We start from the raw sequence: 18662 nt of genomic DNA, 5'->3' as shown, positions 1-18662 counted from the left end.
CATTTGTTTCATCGAAGGGTAGGTAGCATTAAAATCTCCACATAGAATAATAGTGGAATTACCCCAGCTATAGGCTTAATCGATAGCTTTAGCTAGACAGTCCCGCATTTCTTGTGGGGTGACTTCCATGGCACTCCAATAGATGTTGATTAATATGAGATGGACCAACGTATTCGCTGTTTTTCTGGAACAATGTATAACTCCTCTTAGGATAGAGTACTGAATAAAAGGGCCCAATTTGACATGTTTGATTATCTCACAGTTTAGCTTATTGTTAACTAAAGTTAATAGACCAGCATGCAGTCTTCCTGTAGTCCCTTGGATGGCCGGATTAAGAAAGGATGTAAAGCCATCTAGGGATGGCTACACCAATAACCATGTTTCCTAAAAATAAATGAAATCCAAGTCATCCCATGGGACTACTCCCTCTTCCAGTAAATGCATAAACCCTCTTGTATTCCAAGATAAGAGAGTTATTACATTGGACGGGTGGTTTATTCTAAGTAGTTGTTATTGCTTTTGAGTCAGTGCTAAAAATGCAGGCAACCAAGCCCATGACAGTTCATCCATGCATATCTTTGAAGATTGGATTTGTTGCACTGTTCTCCTAATATGAGATAGACCAGATTTGTTATCCAAGGTAACAATTAAATCGTGATGTAAAGGTTTTGTTAAAGTCTCCTCCATAGGCGTTTGCTTGCGGAAGATTCTAGAAAGTTCACAAGGTTGTGTCTCAGCTTGCGGGAATCATGTTGACTTTTTATCGCATGTAGCTGGTGAGTAACAGACTGTCTTAGAACATCTCCCGCCTTTAGATATTTTATACATTTCAGCCCTCTCTCAGAGGTCCTTTAGATCAAATCCCATGGCTAGAAAACTTGAAGTGGCAGTGAGACGTAGAACTTTTACTATAAGAGAGTTCAAATGAAGATATACCAAGTCCGACCTCTTCTCTTTTCGGAACTCTGCTATGGCAAAAAATGTTCGTTATTAATTTGACTCAATTGGGGAATACAGTGGCACAGTTTGACCACCTTATGCCTGTTTAAAATGAGATTATCTTGTTTCTTAACCATTCTTTCCAATCTCAGGGAACGGGAGTAGTCTTTTGTAGGATAGGGATCAGTAATAGATCTTTTTGGTTTCAAGTTCTTGAGGGAAGATTTATGTCGTGGGTTGACTGATGATATACGCTCAATTATTTGTCTGGTTGATTTACTTACTGCTCTCTGCAGGGTAGGGCCAGTAGGGGGGAGTTCATTGATATCTAATTCCATACAATAGTTGATTACAGAATGCAGGGAGATCCGACTCATGGATGCCACCATAATACATCTTTTTTCCTTAAGAAGGAGTTTTTGATGGGCATTTTCAATTTCTTGGACCTTGGCTCGAGCAATCAAACAATCGCTCTTTTGCTCCAATGTTAAAAAAGGCTGCTCCTCTTCCTGATTAGCCGTTCATCTGTTATTTTTTCTTGTTCACCTTTGCATCTATGACATTGTACCAGCAGAATTTATTGCACTTGATCCTTTTCTGGCTGAATTTCATGATGAAACGGGATGTCATTCTCGCTTAGTTCAATTGAATAGACTGAGAGATCGAGAAGAGAGTTAAACACCGCCTGCATTACCTCATCAGTCTTTTCTTTTTCTTGAGTTTGTGTTTTCTTTCTTTGAGTTGGTTTCTTTGGCTTAATTTTATTGATCTTCTCCTAAATTTTACTATTTTTTACTTTTAGAGTGAGTTTCTTAAAGAAGATACATGATTCGTTACCTCGTCAACGTAAGGTGGTTTTCTGCAACATAGATAATAATATTTTCGTTTTGGATCCCAACAGCAGGTAGGTTTTTACTCCCTCCCCTTTCTCATTACTATGTTGATTCCGGTGATCATTGGAGATAGTATTTTTTTGTTTTTTCTTGGTCTTGCTCCATACCATTTTGGCCACCTGAAATTTATTCCGGGGACTCAGCAAGGTCGGGAGCCATAGTAATTGAAACCTTTTTAGTACAGCTGGATTGAATACAACCTTCTAGATTTATTGTCAGATAGAATAAGTCAGGACAATGTTGATGTCTTGGCTGTGACCTTCACTAGCGTTTTGGATGGTTTGGGGTGTAGCACCCTTAGTAGTTCCCATTTTTGAAAGTGATAACTTCCTAAAATGCTTATTATTCTGTTGTTTGTGGTTTAACTCAAGGGTTTGTCTTTCATCACCCTCCTGATGTTACAGAGCAGTAATATAGCCTTTTATGAAAATCATTTTTGAGTGGAGCATATCTAAAAGAGTGTTATGGTTAGCCAAAGTTTCATGAATGTCCTTGTAGAGATTCATGAAGTGTGCCATTGCGATTGTTATCATTGACATTTGCGCGAAAGAGTCCTGTTTAGAAGGTCTTGAAGAATGAGTATCTGCATGTCTTGATGTTGATATACCAAGGTTAGTGGTATCTTTTATAGACATGTCATTTTCTGTGTTAACAGATAGGTGAACATTTTGTGGGGCAAGAGGAGCCTTGTGCATTGAATCACTTCGGGATGATGTACTGGTCCTTCTTGCTTCATTATAATTCTAGAAAGAATTCTAGAAAGTTCACAAAGTTGTGCCTCAGCTTGGAGGAATCTTGCTGACTTCTTATCGCCTGTAGCTGGTGAGTGACAGACTCTCTTAGAACATCTCCCGCCTTTATATATTTTATATATTTCAGCCCTCTCTTAGAGGTCCTTTAGATCAAATCCCATGGCTAGAAAACTTGAAGTGGCAGTGAGAAGTAGACCTTTTACTATAAGAGAGTTCAAATGAAGATATACCAAGTCCGACCTCTTCTCTTTTCGGGAACTCTGCTATGGCAAAATCTTCGTTATTAATTTGACTCAATTGGGGAATACAGTGGCACAGTTTTACCACGTTATGCCTGTTTAAGATCAGACTTGTTCCTTAACCATTCTTTCCAAACTCAGGTAACGGGAGTAGTCTTTTGTAGGATACAGATCAGTAATAGATCTTTTTGGTTTCAAGTTCTTGAGGGAATATTTATGTTGTGGGTTGACTGATGATCTAGGCTCAATTATTTGTCGGGTTGATTTACTTTGTGCTCTCTGCAGGGTAGGGCCGATAGGGGGGGAGTTCATTGATATCTAATTCCATACAACAGTTGATTACAATACGCAGGGAGATCCGACTCATGGACGCCACCATACTAGATCTTTTTTCTTTAAGAAGGGTTTTTTGATGGGCAGTTTCAATTTCTTGGACCTTGGCTCGAGCAATCAAACAATCTCTCTGTTCCTCCAAGGTTAAAAAAGGCTGCTCCTCTTCCAGATTAGCTGTATAGTCTGTTATTTTTTCTTGTTTACCTTCGTATATATGACATTGTACCAGCACCATTTCCTGCACTTGATCCTTTTCTGGCTGACTTTCATGATGTAGCGGGATGTCATTCTCGCTCAGTTCAATTGAATAGACTGAGAGATCGAGAAGAGAGTTAAACACTGCCTGCATTACCTCATCAATCTTTTCTTTTTCTTGAGTGTGTGATTTCTTTCTTTGAGTTGGTTTCTTTGGCTTAATTTTATTGATCTTTTCCTGATTTTTACTATTTTTTACTTGTAGAGTTTGTTTCTTAAAGAAGGTATGTGACTCGTTACCTCGTCAACGCAAGGTGGTTTTCTACAACATAGATTGTACGATTTTTGTTTTGGATCCCAAGAGCAGGTAGGTTTTTACTCCCTCCCCTTTCTCATTACTATGTTGATTCCAGCGAGCATTGGAGATAGTCTTTTTTTGTTTTTTCTCGGTCTTGCTCTGTACCATTTTGCCCACCCCAAATTGATTCTGGGAACTCAGCAAAATCAGGAGCCATAGTAATTGAAACTTCTTTAGTACAGCTGGATTGAATACAACCATCTAGATCTATGGGTCTCATAGAATAAGTCAGGACAATGTTGATATCTTGGCTGTGACCTTCACTAGCTGTGTGGATGGTTTGCGGTGTAGCAGCCTCAGTAGTTCCCATTTTTGAAAGTGATAACTTCCTAAGATGCTTGTTATTCTGTTGCTTGTGGTTTAACTCAGGGGTTTGTCTTTCATCACCCTCCTGATGTTTCAGAGCAGTAATATAGCCTTTTATGAAAGTCATTTTTGAGTCGAGCATGGGTAAAAAAGTGGTATGGTTAGCCAAAGTTTCATGAATTTCCTTGTAGAGTTTCATGAAGGGTGCCATTGCGATTGTTATCATTGATATTTGCGCCAAAGAGTCCTGTTTATAAGGTCTTGAAGAATTAGTATCTGCATGTCTTGATGTCGATATGCCAGGGTTAGTGGTATCTTTTATAAAAATGCCATTTTCTTTGTTAACAGATAGGTGAACATTTTGTGGGGCAAGAGGAGCCTTGTGCATTGAATCACTTCGGGATGATGTACTGGTCTTTTTTGCTTCATTATAGTGGTGCCTGTCAGCAGTAAGGGTTGCCCCTTTGATCTTGTGATTCTGCCTGGGAAGATGGCACTTGAGTGAAAACAATTGCCTTTCGTCTGTTGACTCACTTTTAGTCTTTAACATTCTTATGTTATCTAGATATTCAGTTCGTGATCTCATGAGCTCTATATTTTGGTGCCGCTTGGCTATCATTCTCATTGCCGGATCTTGCCGTTTGTCGGTAGTTGCTTCTTGTTCCAAGATGGTACCAAAGTTGTGGTGTCTTCAGTTTGTACTGGAAGATAACACCTCCTCCTCTTGGCTATGCAATATGGGAGGGTCAGATGACAATCTTGAATCGTTTGTTCAATGATATATTGGTGTTAGAAATATCTTTATTGAAGTATCAGTATTGAGCAAGCCCATGTGAGGCACTTCAAGTGTTTTACTAGACTCTTCGGCACCTGTGCCTTGAAACAGTTGCACGTCAATCAGGTCCGTTAAGGGATATTCAGAAAGACAGTAAATGACAAAAACTGGGGAATGACAGGTTAAGGTGCGCTCAACTTTTCCAAATCATAGATAGTCCAATGCAGCAGTCACTACACAGGAGGTTCCTGTTACGCTCACCTGGCTCCCACAGAGGCGTCGATCTGGACTGGACTGCTGCGGTCTCCACCAATGTGGCGCGTAGGGCCGAGATGACGGACTGGACTGGCCCACCTAGCTTCGTTTGCTTGGCCCGTAGGAATATTCTTCTACAAGTGGAGAAAGGGAATTAACCACCCGTGGAGTTGAGCGTAAATCCCCCCACCCCGCTGTTCTCCCCACTGATCACCTTGGATGTTCCCTCTTATAGTCTCACCTGATGATTTGAAAAGATGAGCTCTCCATCCTGCATTGAGCGCAGGGGCGCGTAGATAACCAGTTGCTTCACTGGCTCGAAGGAATTGGTGAGTTCCAGGACAATATTGACTCCGATATTCCCGGCAAGACGCCGTAAGTATGTAGTTCGTAAGAGTTCAAATGCCTGACTTTTACTCTTGTCCGATTCCTTGCAGGTTGCAGCTTGACCCTACTGAAGAGTTCCTCGTGGCAACCGGTAATGTTCTGGTAAGGATTTGTATTATCCAACACAGTTGATAAAATAATGTCCATATGTAACCTGTTGCTTTCTCCCTTATTCAGGCGCTGAGAGAAAGTATGAAGTCTCGAGGAATAATGCCTCCGGCGATAAAATCAGGTAAGTCTTTTGAGGTGAGGAGGGTTCCCTTTGTTAGTCCCTTGTTTCACCTTGCTTTCCTTTTGTTTCCCCTTAGGGGCCGGGGTTCGGCTAGGATGCAGTGGAAGCTGCGCCGACCCGTGAAGAAGAATAGTACTGTCATGATCTCTGCTTCCAAAAGGTCAGGGTTTTCCCAACTCCCTTGGAAGCAGATCCATAACCCAGGTTCCGAGTGCCAACCAGTCCCAATTGGGACCTTTTGGACCCAGTCCTGGCGCCAGTGGCAACAGGCTCATAAATATGCCCAGTCCCAGCGCTGGAAGCGCCGGGCTCCTAATGCTTGGGTGGACTTACCTGCAGCAGACCATGCTGCTTACTTGCCTGCCAGTTGAGTCTCTGATCCTCTTCTGTTTTGAACTACTTTTCCTGTTGGGTGGGGCAGGAGCCACTCCCTAGATTCAGAACACTGGAACTCTTCTGGAAAGCAGGAACTCTTTTCTTAGGCGTGGCTGTGGAAGGAGACACCTAAGCACTACAGGAGGCTATTCAAACCACACCTGATGGATGAATCTTGCTTTGCGTTATTCTGCATCCTCAGCAGCAGAACGCTCATCGTGTCTTCTGCATCTGATCCTGGGCCTAAGGAAAAAGGCTTACCATTCTGAATCCAGTCTTCAGCAACACCTATAAAGACAAGAAAGAACAGGTTAGCATTACGGTCTTCAGTGACAGCTCTTCACTTACCTGGTCCATCGGCTGTCACCAACGCCTCGCGCTGCATTCCGGCATCTGAAAGACAAAGGCCTACCTACTCTTCGTGCGCTCCGGAGGTCTTCACACTGCATTCCGGCATCTGAAAGACAAAAGCTTACCAACTCTTCGCACGCTCCTGAGGCCTTCGGCGCTGCATCCTGCATCTGAAAGACAAAACAAGGTGCGTTTAAAGACATTGGGGAACTTTAATACTCACGTGCCATTACTCCTTTCCACATCTAACCCAGTGGGTATTCCGGCACCCTGCAGCCGCCCCGAACTTGTACCTGCAAAATAAAAAGACAGTTAGAGCGCATCGTGAAGCAGGCAAGAAGCGCTTACTTACGTGCTTCCAGGCGCTTCTATTCATCACACGGGCTCCATCTTCAACTCACTTCAGCCCGCCATCCGCCATCGCCGGAACCCTGCAAAACAAGAGACATCATTACTAAAGACTTTAAAGACATTAGAATTACTTGAAACTTACCGTTCGTGCAGTAAATGACGGACAGCAATCCTCTGAAGTCAAGAGGCCTGCTCCCCTTATCCAGTGAAGAAACTGGTTACAGCACCCTGCCTCGAGGCAGATGGAGAGCACGGCGTTCACTTACCTAAGGTGAGAGCGTTAACCTTTGGGGTTCTACAGGAGAAGAGAAAGGGAAGAAGAGAGAGACATTCAATAACCCAGTTCATTAATCCCACATTTTCTATCTGCAGACATCTTACCCTTCGAGCCAGACATACAGTGCACAGAGGTCCAGCCCAAAGAGCCAGCCGTGTGTTACACATCACCTTTGAAGATACGGTATACGCCCAGTCAAGACCGGCGCCTCTACGGGAATCAGGTGAGCGTTACAAGTACCCCTGGTGGTAAAATCAGGTAAGTCTATGGGGGGTATTCCTCTGAGTATTCCCTTGGCTCACCTTGCTGTTCATGTCTTCTCCTTAGGTGCCGGAGTGCGGTGGTAACATGCAGGAGGATGCGGTGACATGTGAAGATGCTGCAAAGGCCGGTGAGTTCAGCGCGGTGCTGCAGCAGGCGAGGCGACGCGCATAAAATAACTTCTTTCTTCCAGCTTGAAGGCGCGATGGATCGGGAATTCAGGTAAGGATCAAAGGTATTGCTCTTGTTCTAACTTTTTCTCCTGCTTTCTCCCTTTTTCTAGGAGCTCCAAACTCGAGGCGGGCGTGGCAGAAGATTGGATGCAGACTTGCAGGCACGGTGAGCGTTACGCTGCTGGATGCAGAATAACGCGAAGCGTGTGCTGCTCTTCGGACGTGGTTTAAATAGCCTCCAAAGTAGTCCCAGGTAAGTATTCCTACCCAGCCCCACCCGAGTAAAAAAATAGTCCCTAGGTAAAATAGCCCCTTCCAAGCCTCCTTTGGCCTGGAGCTCTTGCAGCATGGTCTGCATCAGGTAAGTTTGCAGCATGGTCTGCATCAGGCAAGTTTTAATCTATGAGCCTGGTGCCTATGGTGCCAGGACTGACTCTCCATATGAGCCTGGCGCCATAGGCACCAGGACTGCACCCAAATAGCCCCTAGCGGAGGTTGTTGGGCTTGCTTGGGGTAACTTGATGCCTGCTTCTGGGGTTGCTGGAATTGGTCTGGGTCCCCGGGGGTAGGCATCATGACAGTTCCCCTGGGTTCCTCCAACAGTTATTAGCTTGAGAGTATAGGTTGTGCAGCTGTACTGCGCAGAAGACTCTGTATTCAAATGCTCAGTTCCTTAGTTTTAGCATGAAAGCTCAGGTGTCCTTGAATAAGCAAAAATAGCCATCCCTTGTTGTGAATGGTGATTTATTGTAGTCACAGCCGACATGTGTTTCGACCAATAGGACGTCTCCAAGGCTCTTATAAGTAATCAAAAGTGTTTCATACAAAATAGCACGTACATAAATGAAAATCCATTATTTAAAAACATCAAATTGAAAAATTTAAATCATAAAAGTGACAAATTGTAAAAGAAAAAGAATCACATGGTGGGGTTACATAAGCCAAGATAGCCATTGGCATTTGTTCAACATTTGCATCAATCCGTACATTTTTTTAAATAAATTGCCAGTAAGGGTGTACATACCCAGATTCAATTTAGTATCCGAAGTAACCAATCGGGGGCAGGAGTCAATGCGGGGAAAGAAATACAGTAATTTTAACAATATGTCATTGTATTCAGTAGTTTCTGTAAAGTCTCCAATGATAGCTATCCATAGTCATGCATGCACAATCCAATTATAATTGCACAGGTTCCGTGAAGTTGAATCATTAAGCTAAGATGTGCATTGGTGAGTGCCAATAATGTAGGATGCCAGATAGGTGGTCATATTCCCCAACATGGAGTCCAAAGATTAATACGTGATGAGGGTAAAACAGTTGGATTATATGGCGAGGATGGCATGCTAAATACCCATGAAAAGGCGAGCCGGAAATTAACTCACCAAAACCGTATTGGGATGAAGCCCTATTTAACTCCTTATCTGATGAAGCGTAACGCCTAGGAGTGGAATTCTTTGAAAGATCCTGAGGAAAAGTAAAGTGAAATTGCAACGTGCGCCTCACTTATGAGCCATGAAGCTATCAGAAAAATATGCTGATAAAGCTCAATGGTGACAAAGTTTGCCTCTCACCTTGTCGGATGGTCAGGAAGTGCACCGGAAAGTATGCAGAAGTTAATTAATCCGGCTGTATATTGCTGTCCAGTATATGTGGTTGTAATACCTAGGAAGTCTGGAAAGCAATAGGACAGATAAGCGCAATATCAGATTGCCAAAATTATATCAAGAAGCCTGGCTATCCTGTTAGTGATTACCTGTGAGTATAATGCTGGGGATCAATACCACATGCAGCATCTGGATAGCAGCCATTCGCCGTGTGAATAGTATACTGGATGGCGTTAGATGCCATCTATGATGACATGCTAACGTTAGACGTCACGCGTTTGTGAGTGACATCAAACGCATGCGCATACAGACGGTGATGTCATACGTTTTACCCGATGCATTGACGTCACTGGTTGGAGACAAACTGAAGTAAACATATTGATGGAAAAGAGTAGGGGTGTCTCAACTGGGGTCTGAGGATGAAGGCGAAGTAAAAATGCATTGAAGATCGAATTCTATACAGATAGCATAACTAAGCCAGTTACAGTTGTTCGCAGAAATAATAAGTATACAAGACAGGTCACGTAGTAGTGTCCCATGAACTGGTGTGAAAACGATAATATGCCGTGATAGTGCATATGTGAATAGAAAAGAACATTGGGGGTCATTCCGAGGTTGGAGTGAGCCACAGTGCTATTAGCACCATGGCTACCCCCCTACAGCATACCGGGTCCGGGTTCCGTGAATGGGGAAATACCAGGCCATTGCATCCTTCGAGGACCCGGTATTTCCCCATTAAGGGAACCCATCCCCATTCCCATTCGAGCCCCCATAGGGCTCAACGGGAGTGAGGAGGGAGCTTACAATGGGCCTGTTAATAACGGGCCCGTTGTTAGCTCCCTGGTCTGATATTGGGACCCGCTAAGGGCACCTGTTTTTACCAGGCTCCCTTTGCGTGTCCCGCGAGCAGACTCATAATAGGGCGGTAAGGGGTTAACGGTGCCGGCACCATTACTGGCGCCGTTAACCCTTTACCGCCCAGCTTGGAATGAGGCCCCAGTCTTCATTTTGCTTTAATCTTGAATATTGATTGACATACTCACTTGGAGATTACAATTCAAACACCTCCGGATTTGATCATATGGGAGTCATGTATGTTTAATTCTAACTAGCGTTTCGCTAATTTTTAATTGTCCTAATTTCTCAAGTGAGACCCCTGGAGGATTCTGATGTTCATGTTCCTCTTTTGAAAGTATATAATTATCTGATTGAGTTTTATAGGGATATAGAGCCCATTCATGATTTTGCATCCAATCGTGACCATGCCATCCTGGGATGTGTCCTGTACCCACCAAAAACATTCCATTGCTGTGCCATATTAGAGCCCCAGTCCATGGCTGTTGGTCTTGCTAGGGACAAGTGAACCATGCCAAAAAGGCAAAGGAATGAAAGCAATGGGGAAAATTTGAGCAAAAATCATTATCCATTTCAAGATACAAATTCTGAACTAAGTGACCATCCTGGCCTAAAAAAAGTGCAAGACAATATTCAAGTGCGTCCATTCTTAGCATAGTTCTTCTATCGATAAAGCTGAATCACAACTAACCGCAGCACAACCAGTTCCCTAATCCCTCCATAAACTAAAACCTGCTTTGCAACTTTAGAAACAATAATGTCTCTCCCACCTTGTACACAATTTCTAGATCCACAGATGTTACCTGACACATGGGCCTGTCTCATGCATTTACCTGCACTCATGTACACAGTCATGTATCCAATCTCTTGTCAATAACTGATACACACAGACATTTCCGTTTTGCTCTTGTAGGCACCCTAGACTCAAAGGCCACAGGCTTTCTAACTAATTACCTTGTAAATACACATATTGCAATGAAAAAAGACGTTGCATTTATTTTTGTAAGTCCTGCTTCTAGTTGCATATCTTACATTCACAGTCTTTACTCAACTCTTTCACGCATGGTAACTGAACTGAAACATCAGCTCAAACAATGTGGCACCTTTTTTCTCCTAAAATGAATACTGACAACTAAACACATTTTGTAACAAACCAGATCAGGCTGGTGGTGCAGGTGCCTGTCACTCAAGATGTCTATCTACTTAGAGGTCAGATAACATTTTAGATTGAATACACAATCACATTTGGAATTCCCAAGGTGTTATCCTCTGTAGATGGAACCATTGGGAACTCTACTAAATAAGGTCAATGGGGCCCAAGACATCATTCAACTTCATAAATGCCGGGCTACAATCCAAACATGGATATCAAACACCTACTTCATACTGAAACCACAACAACCAAATTCATCCTCATCAGTCTGTGCACCAAACAACAACTTGTGTAGCAATAGCTGGACGACATTCACCTGGAGGGATTCACCCCTCAACTGTCAAACTCAGCCAACTCCCTGGGCTTCATTGTTGACAGTAGCCTTTCCTTCTAGAACGACACAGCCAAAAAAGGCTCAAACTACAGGGCTTCAGATCTCCACACTCCACAAAATCAAACACATCACCCCCCCCACCCCGGTCAAGGAAGCCAACCTTATTATGCAAGACTGCAAATTCCACCATATCTCTCCAACACTGTGGGCTTTTCACTGCCCCAAACCCCCCCACAGCATCCTATTCAAAACTGCATGTATGACCTAAAATGTAGTCTCAGGTGTAAAACCAACACACTGGGCCCCATTACGAGTTTGGTGCTATTAGCACCAATTTCTGCCTCCAAACCGGGCTCCATTACCGGGTTCCTTCAATGAGGAATAACCAGGTCATTCCAACATTGGAGGACCCGGTTATTCCTCCTTGAAGGTGCCATTCCCCATTCCCATTTGAGCCCCCAAAGGGCTCAATGGGAATAGGGAGGGAGGTAATAATGGGCACATTACGAATGGCCTGTTATTACCTCCCTCTTCCCCTCGCGGGACCCGGAAAAGACTTCTGGTTTTACCAGATGTTGAGCCAAAAACCACGCCAGACGTCTGATCCAGGTCCCGCAAAGGGAACCTCATAATCGGTGCTCCCGTAATGAAGGGGGCCGGTCCCGTACCAGCCCCCTTCATTACGGGAGAATCAGGGTTATAATGATGCCCACTTAGTGTTAAACTCCACAGTTCAGGAGGCTCTTGCACCTCCTGTTGCAAAACTATCAAAAGCTTGGAGTCTAAGCTAATCTGTAAAGAGAAGACTCCCAAGCAGTCCTACTGCTATGTGGAAATCATTCCCAGAAGAACCTCGAAATGCCTTGAGGCATTTTGAGGTTCTGCTGGGAATGATCCTCCATTTTGAGGTTCTGCTAGGAATCATCCTGCAGCTCCTGTGAAACACTATAAACATGGCTTTTTCAACAATTCAAGCTCAGCAAATAAAAATCCACCCCTCCCTACTCCCACAGTATTGCGTTACTGTATTAAATGTGAGTCACAATGCTGGCACACCCGTTTTGAAAAACTTCTGCTGCTGTTGGGCTAGGTTCACAATATGAGCAATACAATGCTAATTAAATAAATACCCTATAATGTATTTCTGTTTCAAGAGAGAGTCCATCAGTATATATACAAGTGTCACATTCCATGTCTTTGGAGAAGCAGCCTTGCAATGGAAATAGATCTGCAGATGTTTCATATTCAAGCAAGACATGCTCTATCAAGGTGATAGCAGTGTTACACGCTTCTCACATCTTAACTGAACATTTAACTTCCCAAACCCTTCAGTAGCAAATAGCCCTGTGCAGAATGCTCGAAATTGTCCATTACACATTCCTTCCAGAGCATGTCAATTAGCATCACAGATTTAGGAGAAGGTTTGTAGACATCCCAAACCCAGGTCATCTTTATGGAGAAACATTTTTTCCATTTTGAGATCCATGCACTGGTTAACTCTTTCTCTGCCCTCTTAGGACCAGATTCACATTGACTAAAACATATGATTCAAAGATTGTCTATGTCAATGTCACAGAATAACAATATGTCACACACTTTAAGTCTGGATTTCAGAAAAATGGGTACCTTGGAGTAAGAATCATCTATAGATCCCGCATTCACTTTAATACAAGAGCCTGTATTCCCTCTCAGTAATTCAATCAAGCCCTGATAATTGAATTGTCGCATTGAGCATGCAAGCAGCATATGGTCCCCTTTTATTTTCACAGCCGACTCTATAAACAGCCATTTTGAAAACACTAAATGGGCTGATGATCATTTTTAAGGTCACCTGGAGCATTGTGTGTATGATGAATGGCTGATGGGCTCATTTTTTTAAGTGCACTGCACACCAGTCTTAAATGACAATCTCCCATAATGAACCAAATGAATGCTCCTCGTGGGCCCCTAGTATAAATCTCAGATTAAATAAATCACAACTAATCTGTAGTAGTCAGCAGCCATAAATTTGGAATGCACCCGAGGCACATTTTTGGCTTGGTCAGTCTGGAAGATCTGCAAGCGCTGATTCACTATTTTGAAGATACTTCAAAACCCACTGATTCTTTGGTCGGCAAACAGGTAATATTGTGCATGAAGGCTGCAGAAAGAAAATGAGCCAAGGTGTATGTTCTTGCCTCTTGACTGAAATATTTGTTTGCAACGTGAGTCATGCCATGTTATGTGAAGCTGCAGAGGATTCTGTCACTTACCTTGCAGTGCAAGGATCAAGGGGTGACTAAGGTTAAAGAAGGGGCGACTTGCACCGACACACTCCCACTCGTGCATAGCTTTCAAAATTTAAGTTTGCAATGACAAATCTCCATATCCCGGCAGTATTGTTCCTGGGTGTTTATGATTCGTTTGAGACATTGGGGGTCATTCCGAGTTTGGAGGTAGCCATGGTGCTAACAGCACCATGTCTCCCTCCAAACCCGTGTCCGGGTCCGTGGTGTCAGAATGGGGACTTACCAGGACATTCTGACCTAGGCGGACCTGGTAAATCCCCATTCTGAATGCCATTCCCCGTTCCCGTTCGAGCCCCCATAGGGCTCAATGGGAATGGGAAAGGAGCTAATAACGGGCCCGCAAATAGCGGGCCCGTTATTAGCTCCCTGGTCCCTTAGCGGGTCTCGCTAAGGGTGGCTCGTAAAACCAGCCGGCCCTAGTGGGACCCGCTAAGGGACCTCGGAATGCAGTGGTAAGGGGTTAACGGCAGCGGCATCGTTACCAGTGCCGTTAACCCTCTACCACTGTACGCAGAATGACCCCCATTGTTTGTTATGACTAGGTCATCTAGTTGCCCTGTCATATTCTGAAATCGTTTCTGCCAAGTAAGTCAAAACTTGGTGGCAGAAATTCGTATGTCTCTAAGCAGCAGAAGAATAAATTCAAACCTCTGTGGAATTTTGTGAAAATCTATCAGGATGGCGTTTGTTTTACATGTATTGTGCAAAACAATGTTGCAAGGCATCTTGGTTGTGTAATCTGGGGCAAGCATGTCCACAATGCCATCCCTGGTAAGTGTTGTGAGCTGGCAATGCTACAAATAATGAATAGTTTTTCAAATTTCTTGAATATGATTTCTTTTCATTCAAACTGATTGTGAGTGGGGTGCAGACCCACTGTTTCGTGCGTCAGTGCAGGGCGCGCCAAAATGGAAGCAGAGCGAAAGACTTCGGCTGATTAGCCCTCGATGTGGCATCCTGCTCAGAGACAAGCTCTGCCCTGAATGCTAAAAGTATACTGTGTTAGTTGCTCCATTTCAACAGCAGCCAGGAACTATGTCAGAAATAACTCAACAATGTGTGTGAGGGTAAAGCAAAATACCCGGTGAAGCAGAGACCAAAGTCGTACTGAATTAGTATTGTTTCTGAATATTGTCTGTTTTCCGTTGCATCCTGTGAATGAGAACAGCTGGAGTGTATTGCCGGCCTGCCTGGAGCGTGGGTGAACGTTCTATGAGAATGAGTTTGAGCCTGACAGCGGAATGAGATGAGGTTTCTGGGATGTCTTTGCCCTTCATATCAGCCAACCTGAACCCACAACCTCTGACCTGTGATATGAAAATGGAAGAAAATAACTACGAAGAGGAACCTTAGACTCTTCAGACATTTGTCCATGGCCAACACTCTGCACGTTTTGGCGACAAGGAAGGGCTAGACACATTTTCCTGGCAGTAGTGAAGGATGACTAGAGGCGAGTAACTGAGGGGCGAGCCATGTGTCATTGTGGTAAGTGGGGAAAGTGTTTGAAATGGGGTAGCGTTTGGGGAGTGTAAAACTTCCAGGTCGACAGGAGGTGGAGGGTGAGCAGTTACAGCATGCTAGGAATGCAGGCATGTACTGGGAGGTGATGTCCACATTTTGAGGAATCTGATTGGCTGTGGTGGCCACCCCAGGTATTATTATGTCAATCATCCTGTGAATTTCATAGGCACATATTCTTAAACTCAATGCAAGAATTTCAAGATAATAAACATATTTTAACTAAACAGTCTCCTTCTGAATCAAAGTCAATGATTAAAAGAAAGAAATCTTGAAAAAGTTATAAGCTCTCTATTTGGCTCGAAATAAACACATATCCGAAGTGCATTCCTGAATGCAAGCTAGGTCTAACACAGTTTTTCAATGTTACCATCATATTCTCAGAATACCTTTTTTATGAAGTCTGCACAGCACATCTTTATGCAATATTGAATGTGTACTAAAAATGAAGGTTACAATATATAGTTGTGTCCTCAATGGACTCTAAAGAATGTTCTGCATGGTACCGGATGCTTTGAAATGTCGATGCCTGCTTTATCGTGCTGACCTTCTACTTTGACACAATATGGAGTGGACAAATGAAAGATTACATCTAGTTGGATGGTGTCAGCATGTACCTATTTAGCTAATGGTTGCGTTTTATCCTGCAGTGCACATTCCAAACGATATAAATATTCAATTCCCCTCAACAGATTTAACTGTGTAATTGAGCAGTTTCACTAAAGACATATTTTGTTTGCAACAGCAAAGTAGCATTTGAGCAAATTGGTACACCACTGGATCACATTTCTTCAAAGTACACAATCTTTACAATTATAAAAATCTTGAAAATGCACACATATACGAGAATGGGATGGTCAATGTGGGAAGAAAGTAAAGTGAACACGCAGAATTTTCTGTTGGACGATTTGAGGGGATTAAGATGTGAGTTACATGTTGTCTGGTACTTTGCAGTTATGTCAGAAGTACTGCAAGGACTTTTTGGGATAGCATGTGCAAACTGGAAATGTATGGTAGCCTAATGACATTCTGACATTCCAAACGGACATGATTTGTTCAGATTTTATGGAGGAAGCACATCTTCCACCCAGGAGGGGTTTCAACATGTTTTCATTTGATGCCCATGGACAGGAGACATGTGGAGAGTTGAGTGAACTTCAGGCTAGACTGGATTGCAGGCCCATGTGTAACAAAGTAGGTATCCGGGACACCAAAGGTAAGTTTTAGGATAGTTAATTGTCCTGGTCCTGTACTCCATCCGTAAGCACAAGGGATGGTAGGGGAGACAGATGACAAGACATCAGAAGGGAAACACCGGGCTAATCCCCACACCCATACTCCACATCTCTATCACTCAGTCCAAGCCCAATGGCCAACAGTAGAACACTCCGAGCCCTCATATTCCACCAGCTCAAACACGGCACCAGAAATTCCGCACACAACACCTGCCTATGCCCAGAACCCCTGGCAACCCTAAACATATAAGGAACCACACCAATAAGGAACCATTCACAGGCCAACCGGACCACAAAGAAAATGCCAACGGCCCACTTACTCCCATGATAAAAACCTGCCACGACCTTCAAAGACAACACTACCCAACCTTCAAAAACACCATTACCCATGTCCCTCGACTCTAACACTTGAGGACTAAAAACAATAAACTGTTCACTTTCGCCTGTCCTGAGCTGCCCCTCGGAACCTAGGTCTGCCACCCCTAGACATACTATTGTTAGAGAACACTAACACAACTACCTAACCAACTTACCCTCCTATGCACCAAACACCTTCCACTCCGGTCTGCCCCCCGGAGTCTCAGAGCTGCCCCTCTGAGCACAAACCAACCGCTCCCTAAAAGGAGCAACAACAAATGCCCAACTACAACTGAGGGACCCACAAACCACAATTCTGATTGGAGTACCACAACAGAAACCGCATTCACAATCCTGCTCCACAACCACTAATGCATTGGCCATTTTCTCTTTCTTACGCTACCCACCTCTAGACACCATCAGTAAGACAACCTGATTTACCAAACTAGAAACAGGTGGGAAACTGTAATACATCAGATCCAACATAGTAATTTACCCCGGTCCAAAACCAGGTACTATGGAAACACAGGCAAAGCTGATAAGCCCACAACCATAGCGACCTACCTCGGCCCTTAGACCAAGTGCTATGAAACAACAAGAAACTTAAATACATACTCAGGCATAGCGACCAACCTCAGCACTTAAACCCAACACTATGAAACGCAACAGTACAAGACTGCCCTGAGAAACAACACCCATACCGACCTACCATGATATTGCACCAGGCATTTTGACCACAGAACAACACCGCACCAACTCTGACCACAACACTCAGGAATCAGGCATGACTGAGATACAAAAACACCATAGTGGCCTACCCCGGCACTGAACCAGGAACTATGGAACAATAGAAAAACACTGCCCTGAGATACACAACAAGCATAGTGACCTACCCCGGCACTGGACCAGGCACTACGTAAACAACAGAACAACACTCTGGAAACAAGCACCCCAACACACTCTGAACACCCCTAACAGGACCACATGCAATGATTAGGTCCATCACTAAACACAAATGGGCAATCCAACTCAACCCACAGACCAATACACATAGTGACCTACCCCAGGACTAGATAGAACCGGGCACTATGGGAAAAGACAACACCTCCCAATCTAAAGTGCTCCAACACGCGCCCTCACAGACAGACATAGCGACCTACCCTGGCACTAGAACCAGGCACGATGGACCCCAATGCAGTCTTAAAAACACACGACCCCACACGTCCACCTACTCATTGTACTTGCACCTATACACTATACTCCACACTCCAACACACACAACATTAAGCATACAAAGCTATGAAATCCTGATAAGATTTCATAATGCATGGCAAAAATATAGGTGCAGACACATTTGAAATGTCACCCAGTCACTGGGTAAGTTCATCCGCCGATAGGTCTGGGATGACACGCTGCATGTAAATAAACGTTCCACGCTGCATGAAAGTCAAAGTTCCATGTAATGTAAGTCACACTAAATGAAACTTATGTTCACATTACTTAGATCACGAGTAAACCTCAGTCCACACACCTTGAAGGAACAGTTTTTGCTAGAACGCCGTTCAAACCCTTCGATGGAACACACAGAATAGTACAGTAGCATGTTCATTGAGTCATTTACAAAAGTCATTACATTACACCCACCACCCCATACCTTAGGAGATGAAATGGGGTAGAAGCATTATTCCCAACTACACAGGGCACTAAACTCCCACGAAAGCCCACAACAAAAGACACCACAGGCAAACAAAGGCCTTCAGTAACGCCACCCCCTGGCATTACACCCCGGGACATCTTGTGAATAAACTTACACATGGGCCACAACATATATAAACAACACTTTCATGCATACGGCCCAAACACTAA

This window comes from Ambystoma mexicanum, chromosome 6p, assembly GCF_040938575.1.
Source record: "Ambystoma mexicanum isolate Mex_15411 chromosome 6p, UKY_AmexF1_1, whole genome shotgun sequence".
In the NCBI taxonomy this organism is placed as follows: domain Eukaryota; kingdom Metazoa; phylum Chordata; class Amphibia; order Caudata; family Ambystomatidae; genus Ambystoma; species Ambystoma mexicanum.
This window is presented reverse-complemented; position numbering follows the sequence as displayed.